The sequence below is a fragment of the Podarcis muralis genome, chromosome 4 (assembly GCF_964188315.1).
Source record: "Podarcis muralis chromosome 4, rPodMur119.hap1.1, whole genome shotgun sequence".
NCBI classification, from domain to species: Eukaryota; Metazoa; Chordata; class Lepidosauria; order Squamata; family Lacertidae; genus Podarcis; species Podarcis muralis.
Genome location: NC_135658.1, coordinates 20895999 through 20907007, shown reverse-complemented (window position 1 = coordinate 20907007; position 11009 = coordinate 20895999). Strand labels below are relative to the sequence as shown.

Sequence of the window (11009 nt, the reverse complement as noted above, 5' to 3'; positions counted from 1 at the left end):
TCGAGGACGGAAATTCCTGTCATCAACCGCGGGCTCCTCCTCCACAGGCCTCGGGTTTCTTCCACAAACGGAAAAAGCCCCTCGCAGCAGAACGAGCCAGGCTCTGCGGCCGTTGCGGCGCATGCGCGGTTAATCGCCCTGCGCGAGGACGGCCTGTTTTTATATTTACCTCAGGCGGCGACTTGGTTGGATCCGAGGGAGGAGCAACAGCGGCGGCGTCCTGGGTCATGATAAGAGCTGAAGCGACGCCTGCCCGCGGCAGCGTCCCCTCAGGTGGACGCCAGGCCTTTCCACACGACGCTTGACGGTGGTGTGTGGGGGTTTTAATTTTTTTATTTTGCCTTCACGTTATGTTTTGCTTTGCTTGCTAGTTCCTGAGCGCTGCTGCTGCTGCGTGTGTAACGGGAACGCGGTTTAGGCCAGCAGGCGTTCCGTTTCTGAGGGGAGTCTTTTATTTATCGGAAGCCGTTTATGAAGAAGTTCTGTCGGGGTCGACTGGTCCTCCGCAGAGCCGGCCCAAGACCTTTTGCCGCCTGAGGCGGTCCACAAAAATGGCGCCTCTCCCGCCCCGCCGCCCGGGAAGAAGCGGGGAGCGGAGGTCGACCTCGGGACCCTGCCGCCTGAGGCGGTCGCCTCACCTTGTCTCGTGGGTGGGCCGGCCCTGATGCCCAGTCACGTTTAAAGATAGAAGCCATAATAAGGAAGGGGGAAGCAGGAAGGGCGCTGATGTTGCCCATCATGAGTGAGCAGCTGGACGGCAGACTCCGCAGCCCCATGCAGGTCACACACTTCCCCCTCCGTGGTGAGATATATCCCGCTTCTCTCTGGATTGCAGTTGCTGTTTCTACATTTGTGTCTAGACATAGAGGAACACAGGAAGCTGCCTTATACGGAGTCAGACCTGTTGGGGCATCGAACTCAGGGTTGTTCTGCATTACTGGCAGCTGCTTTCCCCTTGGGGTTTCAGGCAGGGGACATTCCCAGCCCTGCTTTGGAGTTTCTGCATGCAAAGCAGATGCTCTGCCCCTGAGCTGTGGCCTTTCCGAAATGTATAATGTGCAAGTCTTTTCCCCTTTCTTTTGGTGATGGCTTTCCTATTGTGTGTGTGGTTTGAGGCTGAATTCCAGTATTCTTAGGATGAGGAATCTGTGTCCCTCCAGAGTCTTTGGATTGGGAGCATCACCCTCAGGCTGCATGGCTAGTGGTCAGGAATGATGGGAGTCCAGCAACAACTGTTGGGACACAAATTCCTCAGTGCATCTGGTCCCATTGAAATCGGTGGTTTATTTCTGAATAGACATATACATGTGATTCTTTTTAGGGGAAAGGAGGTGTATGTGTGATAAATTAAGGTTGGCAATGCACAGGGGAGGACCACAAGAAAAACAAATACAGTCTAACACACTCTTGCTCTAATTCTTGCTCCTGTCCACTTTTCCCTACCCCTTTTCTTCAGAGATTCAAAGTATATTTTATCAGTAAAGGCTAACTGCGCTCAACCTTGGTGAGTGTAAACCCCTACTGAGTAAGCATGCATAGGATTGGGCTGTCAGATTCTCAAACTGAAGGACAAGACCCAAGAGTGGACACTTGCAGGGGTGAAGTGGGAGGTGATCTGCTACTTTTAGGAGATAAGGAAGCAGTTAGCCTAGTCATGTAGTGTCATCCTGCTAATGGTGCAAGGGTCTTCCTGGAACCTAGAATCCCCCGTGCACGTCAGCCTTCCTGGAAGCAAGGTCATTGCTCTGTGTGGGTTGCAAAACTCTTTGCCAAGTTGCAGCATACCTGAAAAAAGTCAATTTTTAGTTGCCTGAATTCTGCATATGCCCAAACGCATGAAGTTTACATATGAAGACATGTGCAGTTGTTAATTATGTGTATCTGTGACATAACTGAAGGAAAGAGGCAGGGGGAGGACTCTATGGATGTAATGCTCCTAGGCAACAATAATTATGTACATGAATGGGATATCTCAACCTTGACAGGTGCAACCTGTGTATTTCTTGGTGCAGTTCAAAAATTTGTAGTTGTAAATCACTGTAATAACAAGATAGTCATTACAATATTTTTTATGCCCCTATAGCATATTTATTCTGTGCTCAAAGACATTTCATTCTCCATAACCCTAACAACCTTGTAATGTAGGCCAGTGTTACTGTCTGCATGTTATAGATGGGATGGGGCTTACAGTGAAAGAGTGGCTTACATACAGCTGCCCAGTGAGTTCATGTGAAATTTTCCTTTCAGAAAATTTCCAGTATGGGAAAAGAAACTGAGAAGAGTTCGGGTGAATACAGTGAAAATCTGTCACTGCTACATAGTAATAACAAAGAATGGGGGAAATTCAATTGATCATAGAAAGTAAACACCATTATTTCTTTTAAATCAATGCAAATTAATCTTGTACCAGCTTGGCAGTATTTGTCCAGGACATTAGGTACTTTTTGTCTAGGGGAAACCCAGCTGAACTATATTTTCACTTCACATGACCTTTTACGAAAAGGGGAATTCCACTCCCTGAATTATTTCCTGTGTGTCATGTCATTCTGGCAGACAGCCAGATTTGGGTTTTTTTCTTTTACAATGCTGAAGATTTGTTTGAAATGACATACAAAAAGATTATCTGACTACTAAAAGTTTCTTTTTAATAAAATTCTGGACTCTCCCCAGTTTTCCCTTATCCCTTTGGTTTCACAATCATTTTTCTTCCTTCAGTATCTGACTTCATGGGGTTTTATATGCAACAGTGAAAAGTATATTTAAGATCTCTCATGCTAGTTGTGAATTATTGTTATTATTCCATTTCATACCTCCCCTTTATAGGGCCCAAGAGTGGGTTACAGTAATTTAAAAATACAATATTTTAATTGCTGCTGTTGTTGCTGTTATTTACTTTTTTTACTATCCTTTAAATTTTAATGCATCTGTAGGACAAGGATGTGGTTTGAGGCAAATCACCCATTTCTCAGCCCATATTGCCAGGAAGCCTAGGAGAGGGAAAAGAGAGTTTTGCTGCCAGGTAGTGAACTTTAATCCTTCTGGCACAGTGTCAGTCCTTATTGCCCCGCCAAAAAACCCATAAGGGAAAATTTTATCAACAGTAAACCTTTTAATAGGATCACTGTAAAATATCAAAATGAGAAATCCAGTAAAATAGAAAAAGCAATCTTGTGAGTAGATATTTTAGACAAAATTTCTTTCTGCGTGTAAGATTTGGGGGAAATTCCATGACAGAGCTCAATATAGGTAAATGATTATAATTGTGTATTTTTAAAATCATTAAATAAGGGACATTTTTAAAAGGCAATGATTCTGTATAGATAATTAAAATCACAATGTAATTTTCTGTATAAATATGTGACTATTAATCTGACACTGATACTTGAGGCCAAATCCCATATCTCTTTAAAATACAGACAGTAGGTTTGCCCAACTCAGATGTACCTAAGACATGACTAAAACACTCTTTCATAGATAATGAAGTAGCAGATTTCAAGTGTCTAGCCAATATTTGTAGATTCAAAGGTTTAGAATAAGTGACCTTTCAAAAATTTGATGAGCTTCTTCAGTATTGCCTAATAACGATTTCTGTAAATAATTTACTTCGTAGTACACTATTGTAACTGTACCTAAGCCTAAGTACAGCTAACCAACCTGGTACCTAGTGCAGCTCTTTGAAGAGTGGTGTAACATGGTCACAGTTAGGTGCCTCAGTCAGTAGAATAGCTGTTGCATTCTGCACTAGCTGCAGCTTCTAGGACAGCCGCACAGGGTAATCTAGTCCGGAGGTGACCAGTGCATTTCTGTCCAGGGATGATTATAGTTGTGTATCAAACCAGCCAAGTATGGTAGAAAATGCTCCTTGCCACTGAGGCCACCTTAATGTCCAGTGGCAATGATGGGTCCAGGAGCACCCCCACACTATGTACTTGCTCCTTTAAAGAGAATTGCAGCCCCATTTCTGAAGGAATTACCTAATTCCTGGAAAGAGAACCACAACCCACAGGACCTCCATCTTTTGGGGATTTAGTCTTTCATTGCATCCAGGCTCTGGTCCAGAACTTGTACAACCTCACCTCACTCAGATGGAAGAGAGAAATAGAGCTGAGTGTCATCAGTATATCAATGGCACTGTGTTCTAATTCCCATAATGGTCCCTCCTAGCAGTTTCATATAGATGTTAAACACCATTGGGGACAAAATGACATTTTGTGATACCCTATAGTGTAACTAAGGGACGCGGGTGGCGCTGTGGGTAAAAGCCTCAGCGCCTAGGGCTTGCCGATCGAAAGGTCGGCGGTTTGAATCCCCGCGGCGGGGTGCGCTCCCGCTGCTCGGTCCCAGCGCCTGCCAACCTAGCAGTTCGAAAGCACTCCCGGGTGCAAGTAGATAAATAGGGACCGCTTACTAGCGGGAAGGTAAACGGCGTTTCCGTGTGCGGCTCTGGCTTGCCAGAGCAGCGATGTCACGCTGGCCACGTGACCCGGAAGTGTCTCCGGACAGCGCTGGCCCCCGGCCTCTTGAGTGAGATGGGCGCACAACCCTAGAGTCTGTCAAGACTGGCCTGTACGGGCAGGGGTACCTTTACCTTTACCTTATAGTGTAACTTCCAGGGGCCTGACATAGACTCATCCAACACCACTCTGGAACTGACCCAGTGGGTAGGAGTGGAGCAAATGTATAACAGTGCATTCCTCCAGCTACCAACTCATGGAGTCAGTCCAGTATTAGCCCATGGTCAGTGGTATCAAAAGCTGCTAAGGGAGCAAGCAAGAGCAACAGGGTCACACATGGTGCTGTACAGAAAAAGAGGAAACAAAGGAAAAGGAAATGGAACTTTTAACGTCATTGCTGTGAGTTCCAGTTAAATGACTAGCAGAAAACTGTACACTCTACATTTCTTGCTAGGAAGCAACTTTGTCATTTTATTTATTTGAAATATTTATATACCAGTGTACAACAACAAGAAAATATAAGGCAAAACAAACTATTTCCAAGGAGGAATTCGATACTATCTGCACACTCATTCATCCTTTTGAGAAAGCTTGCAGAAATAGAACTTTTAGCATCCAGTGGAAGGTCTACTGTGTTGGAGATTGTCTAATTTCAAAATGCTCTGTGTTTCACAAGGCAGGTGCCACTGAACTGAAGGACCAACCACCATGGATTGAACCTCTGGCACAGCACCACAAGGAAGACTTCCTTAGACAACCACGGTAAATAGGCAGGTATAGAAGGGATAAAGTAATCTCTCACATTCTGGTCCCAAGTTATGTAGGGCTTTATACACTAGCAGTAAGACCTTACATTTGGCTCAGTAACATAGTGGCAGCTGGTGAAGTTTAGTGCTGATGTTATGTGTTGACAGACAGCAACCCTGGCTGCAAGGGCAGCCCGAGACCTCACTCATTTCACAAAATCACTTAAGAAGGTGCCTACACATTTTGCCCCCATTTCTTTCTTTCTAGGAAAGTTAGACACTTCTTTTTAAAAAATGAAAGCTCAGAGTCCGGGGCACCTGCCCTGGGTCACTAATGTAAGTCTTCATGGGTGCCAGGATGGCAACCCCTGCCTTAAAATGATGTTTTCCTTCTCTTTGATTAGTCATTGATTGCTTCAGATGTCTTGTAAAGACTTACTGCTTTTTGCCCAGACTACCGGACTCATAAGATTTGGCCCTGTTGTTACTGATTTCATCTTCATTACTGATCTTTATGGCGTATCTTTTTTTAAATGTTGCATTTTTTTGTTTACCATGTAGAGTTTTTTTTAATATTAAGCAGTTTTGAAATGCTTTTAAATAAATAAATAATCTATATTTACTCTCTGTGCCAGTTTTGGTCTGTGTTTTACTGGATTCGGTGTCATGTTTGTGCATATGGTTTTTTGTTTTGTTTTTAAATTTCATTTAAATAAAACAAATGAGTATAATAAAGATGTAACAAATACAGTAAACAAGCAAACATGCCAGTCCATATGCCTAGAATAGCCACCTCTCAGGTATGTTTGGTCCAGCCTTCCAAAATCCAGTGTTGCTTTCATGTTACCTGTATAACAATTGCCTATCCTTATCTGTGGTCTCTGTACCTGTGCAGAGTAGGCTTATAAAAATTCTAGAGTTTTATCCAGGAAATAGATGCCTCAAATAGCTGTCCTTATTCTTTTAAACACACACACACACACACACACACGCACACACACACACACACATGATTCTAATCCATACTGTTGCAGATGACAGTTTTAAAGCATGCTTGTAATGTTTCTAAGAAAAGACCTCTGGGCAGGTCTAGGCAGTCAGTTATTTTGCCTTTTCACTTTTTGAATTCTAGGCAGTCAGTTATTTTGCCTTTTCACTTTTTGAATTTCTTTTCAGGGTGTAATTTGTGCCACAGCAAACAAAAGATTAGAGATAGAACTGTTTATTCCTGGGGTGTAGTTCTGGAAAATGTAAAGCAATATTAAGTGATTTAGGCTGTAGCCAAGGACCTGCTTCCTAATACAGTAGCATTAAGGCACATGACAAATGGGAAAGCATCATACAAATTTGCATAAAGACTCCATGGTTGTGCATTAGCCATTCTCACTGGTTGCAGAAGGGGAGACAGGGATACCATAATGATTAGTCAGCTCCACATAGTCTCACAGGTATTTGCTGCCCACCCAAAAGGTCATTAGATGCAGATTTAGGAATTTTTCCATTATATGTCTTGCAGTGCAGGTCAAATCCTCCCACACAAATGAACCCCAGGCACAATTTTTACATTGTTTTCTGCTTCTCCAACTGGTGGTGGGGAAATTCTTGTGGATAAATATTAAGTAATAATAAAGAAACTGGAAATGAATAGTGTGTGTTTTGAGTTTCCTGAGATGACTAAACATTCATGCTTATGTTAAGAAATGACCCTCAAATTTAAAATAATTCAGAAATATAAAATAATAATGCACTAAGATTTTTTGCCAAAGTGATGGTCCCTCTAGACTAAATGTCCATTTATTCCTTCTCTCTATTTCCTGCTACTTAACAAATTCCTGATCCACAAGATGATCTCTCTTCATATCCCTTAACTGCTAAGCTTACTCAGGAGTCCTTGATAAGGACCAAGTACACTGGGTCAGCTGAATCATGTCTATTTATATGCTTGTTAACACTTTCAAAGAACTTGTAATAGGTTTGGGAGATAGGGCTTGCTTTTGCAGAAACCATGCCTGTTCTGCTTCAATAATATTTCTTTTTTTACGTGTTTAGTTATTTTATCTTTAAATACATGTTCCACCCATTTTCCCTAGACGGATGTTAAGCTAACCTGTAATTTCCAGGATCCCCAAATAGATCCCTTTTAAAAAGGGGGTGCAAGTGGCACTGTGGTCTAAACCACTGAGCCTCTTGGGCTTGCTGATTGGAAGGTTGACAGTTCGAATCCATGTGGCAGGGGAACTCTCCTTGCTCTGTCCCAGCTTCTGCCAACCTAGCAGTTCAAAAGCATACCAGTGCAAGTAGATGAATAGGTACCGCTGCAGCGGGAAGGTAAACGGCATTTCTGTGTCCTCTGGCACTCATCATGGCACCAGTAGCAGTTTAGTCGTTTTGGCCACATGACCCAGAAAGCTGTCTGTGGACAAACGCCAGCTCCCTCAGCCTGAAAAGTGAGATGAGCTCTGCACCCCATAGTTGCCTTTGACGGGACTTAACTGTCCAGTGGTCCTTTATCTTACCTTTGTTACCCTTTTTGAAAATTGGTATTGCTTTGGCTACTTTCCAGTTCTCTAGTATGCAGGCTGATCTGGGAGAGGAGTTACATATTTTTGTTTAAAGTTCTTTGGTAATTTTGGAGGTGATGCCATCTAGACCTGGCGATTTCTCAGTTTTTATTTTGTCTATTAGGCCTAAAGCTTCATCTCTTGTGACTATGCTGCCTCAGTTCCTCAGATTCCCCTCCTGCAAAAATTAATTCAGTTAGTTGTGAAGACAGATGCAAAGAATTTGTTAAGCTTCTCTGCAATCTCCTTTAGCACAGGTTTGACTCCCTTATCATCCAAAGGTCCAACTACCTCCTTAGACTGTCTCCTTCTTTTTCTTTGCATCCATCTGTCTCGAGAGAGAGATAGTGGAGTGCGCTTCTAGAAGTGAAGTCAGACCACTGCATTAACAGCAGCAAACTAACCTCCCTGGGGTCCAAAGGAAAACAGAGGAATACATTTGGTACTAGCTTGGTTGCAGGAGTTGCAGGAAGGAGGTTTGCAAGGTGCCATCCAACTGTCTTGAGGACTCCACTCTTAGCCTTTTCTTGTGAAGGTATCCCACAAGACTGGAGGGGAAGGTTTCCTGCTACTAGCATATTTAATGAACATCTTGTTGTTGGTCTTAATGTGGTTCTGCTCTCTTTTTTAAAAGATGTATAGAACCTGTCTTTTTTAAAAACAACAACTACAGTATATGCCATGGGGAAAATTAACACCTTCAGACAAAGAGGGATATTTATTTAGGTTTATTCATAGGGAGTTGGGCAAATACATCCTTACCTGGGTTTAACCTCACAACACTCTTGTGAGGAAACGTAAACTGTGGGGTCTACTTTGGTCTATGCTGTGAGCCTGAGCTTGGGTCTCCTGTAATCCACACTTGGCATACTGTAGCTTTCATGATGACAAATGAAGGTGATAATGGGTGCTAAAGCTTCCTCTGGACTTTTTGATGAGCAAATTCTGACTTGGCCAAAAAATAATTTTGACTAAGTGGAAATTATTTGGTCTACTGTCTCCTCCCTCATCAAAGTTAGTCAAAGCTGATGAGTATATTTTTAGTGAACTGTTGTGAAGCATATCAATTGCAGCCTTCTCCATTTTAAAAGTTTCCTTACATTTTATGAGCAATACAAACTGTCCCTGCAGCTTAAACACATTTGTAGGTGGTGTTTGTTCAACAGTGAATAGGTTTCCTTAATTGAAAATATATATAATTTTCCTGTCAATTTTTATTTTTATCATGAAGGAAATGTATGACAAACATAAGGCATATTTTTACATTTTCCAGACGCCTTCCTTCCATGACATTTAACAATATAATTAGATGGTGATGTCACTGCGGAACTGGGTTGGGAAAAGGAATACACAATTGCATCCTGCACATTTCAAGCCACACCCATCCACATCATTCAGGAAATTGTGTTGCATAAAAGGACAGCATGACACTTCCACGTTCAGCAAATGGGTCAAAAAGTCCATGTGGGCAAAAAGGATGCATTGGTAAAATGTTAATTGAGTAATCTGGTAATCAGTTTTGCAGATCTAGCATACACGTAGATATGGCAGTGAAAATCCACCATAATGATTCCTCTGCACATTCTGCATGTCTACAATAGCATTAATTTAATAATCTACCCAAGGAAGTAAGTGAACCAAATGCTATCTGTTAGTTTCGTTTCACAAATAATGACTTCAGGCTGAGGAGAAAATGAAACTAACATTATGTAATCAGTTCAGGACACAGAAAAAAAGTGATGGTGTTGAATCATGGCAATTCTTTTCCCTTTCTCTTTGGTTTAAGTCATTCTAAAACGGCTGCTTACAAAGGGGCTACCATTCAACTGATGTAGGGATAATTAGATTCTTTGTGGCACAATGCCCCAGAGCTTTTTGACTAAACCTTTATTAGTAGATCCAAGTAACAAGATAACTACATATTTCTACATAAAGTGTATAATATTTCTTTGTGATTATACTTAAAAGACACACACAGAGAAAATGCTCTATAGCTTCCCCTTGTTACATCAGTAATAAAATAAACAGGGTTCAGTTGGGAGACTTTCAGGTAGTTTGCTCCTGTATAGTAAGACAAATGTCAGATACCTTAATGCTAAGTCACCGAAGATAGCCACAGCCTTATCCATTGTAACTATGGCTGGGAAGTTGCTCTCAGCATAGAAATGTACATGCATACTTGTCCATGTGGAAGAAAAACGTCAACCTTTGTATGTTGCTGACCTCATTGCTCTCAAGGTTTTTGCATCTCACTTTAGAAAATGCAAATGGAAATCTTGATAAGCTGTTGAAAGTCTCTTGAGCCAGGCTTGGATACAAATAGCACTGGCTCATAAAACCCTACCTCAAAGGAGAGACAAGCTTCTAAATCCCCTGAAATCTTTGCTTCAGATAAAAATCCAAGCCAGAGAAGGATTCTACTCATCCCTACCAGCACTCACCGTCCCCAACTCCCCAAACTCTGCTGTTCCCTGTCAAGCATGCTGCTACCCAGTGTGTCAGTGCCAAATCTAGGGGGCAGGGTCACTTGCCACCCTTAATCTTTTTTTCTGGTGACTCAGCACCCTTAATATTTTCTCCCCAACCTGCACGCCTTCCCGCCTCCCAACCTCCCTTCCTCAGTCTGCTGCCTCCTCTCAGTTGGAGCTCACATGCCTGGGCAGCGGCCCGTAGAAGAGGTGGGCACCCAGCTGGAGGGAGGCAGCTGACCGAGGGAGGGAGGCTGAATGAGTGCCCTGGCCATGCTGCCAATGCCCACACTGCCACTGACCCCTATGTTTTGTTCAAGTTGGCTCCACTGGTGAGGGGCAGGCCTTCCTCTAGCAGCTCATCGCAGCAATAACTTCCTAGTATCTCCTGTGCAGCCTCTCTCTCTGTGCTTGCCATTCCCACCACTACTTAACAGGGCAGGGGAGAGACAGTGTGTGTGTGTGTGTGTGTGTGTGTGTGTGTGTGTGTGTCCCCATGTGAGAAAGGATTAGCAGGGAGGAATTTTGAGGTTGTCAAGAGCTGGAGTGGATGGGTGACAGCATTTTCTGAAATCCCCAGAATGACTTGAGGAAACAATGGGAGTTTCTTTGGAAGATCCGTATCATTTCCAAGTTAATCCAAAGAGAGATTTGGAGAGCTTGCTCCTCTCTACTCAAAGCCACTTTATGCCAATTTAATTATTAGGGATTCCCACCAAGAACCCATTGGTGGGGCTGCTTCGAATTCTCTGTTAGAGATCCCTAGTCATCTGAGAGAAC

General features: G+C 42.9%; 1 long non-coding RNA gene across 1 annotated transcript; it reads left to right on the top strand.

The window, feature by feature from the left end:
• The first annotated feature begins 188 nt into the window (after positions 1–188).
• LOC144327466 (uncharacterized) lies at positions 189–5827 on the top strand. Its single transcript, XR_013392514.1, has 2 exons — positions 189–802; positions 2931–5827. It is a non-coding gene; the product is annotated as an uncharacterized LOC144327466 (long non-coding RNA).
• The last annotated feature ends 5182 nt before the right edge of the window (positions 5828–11009 follow it).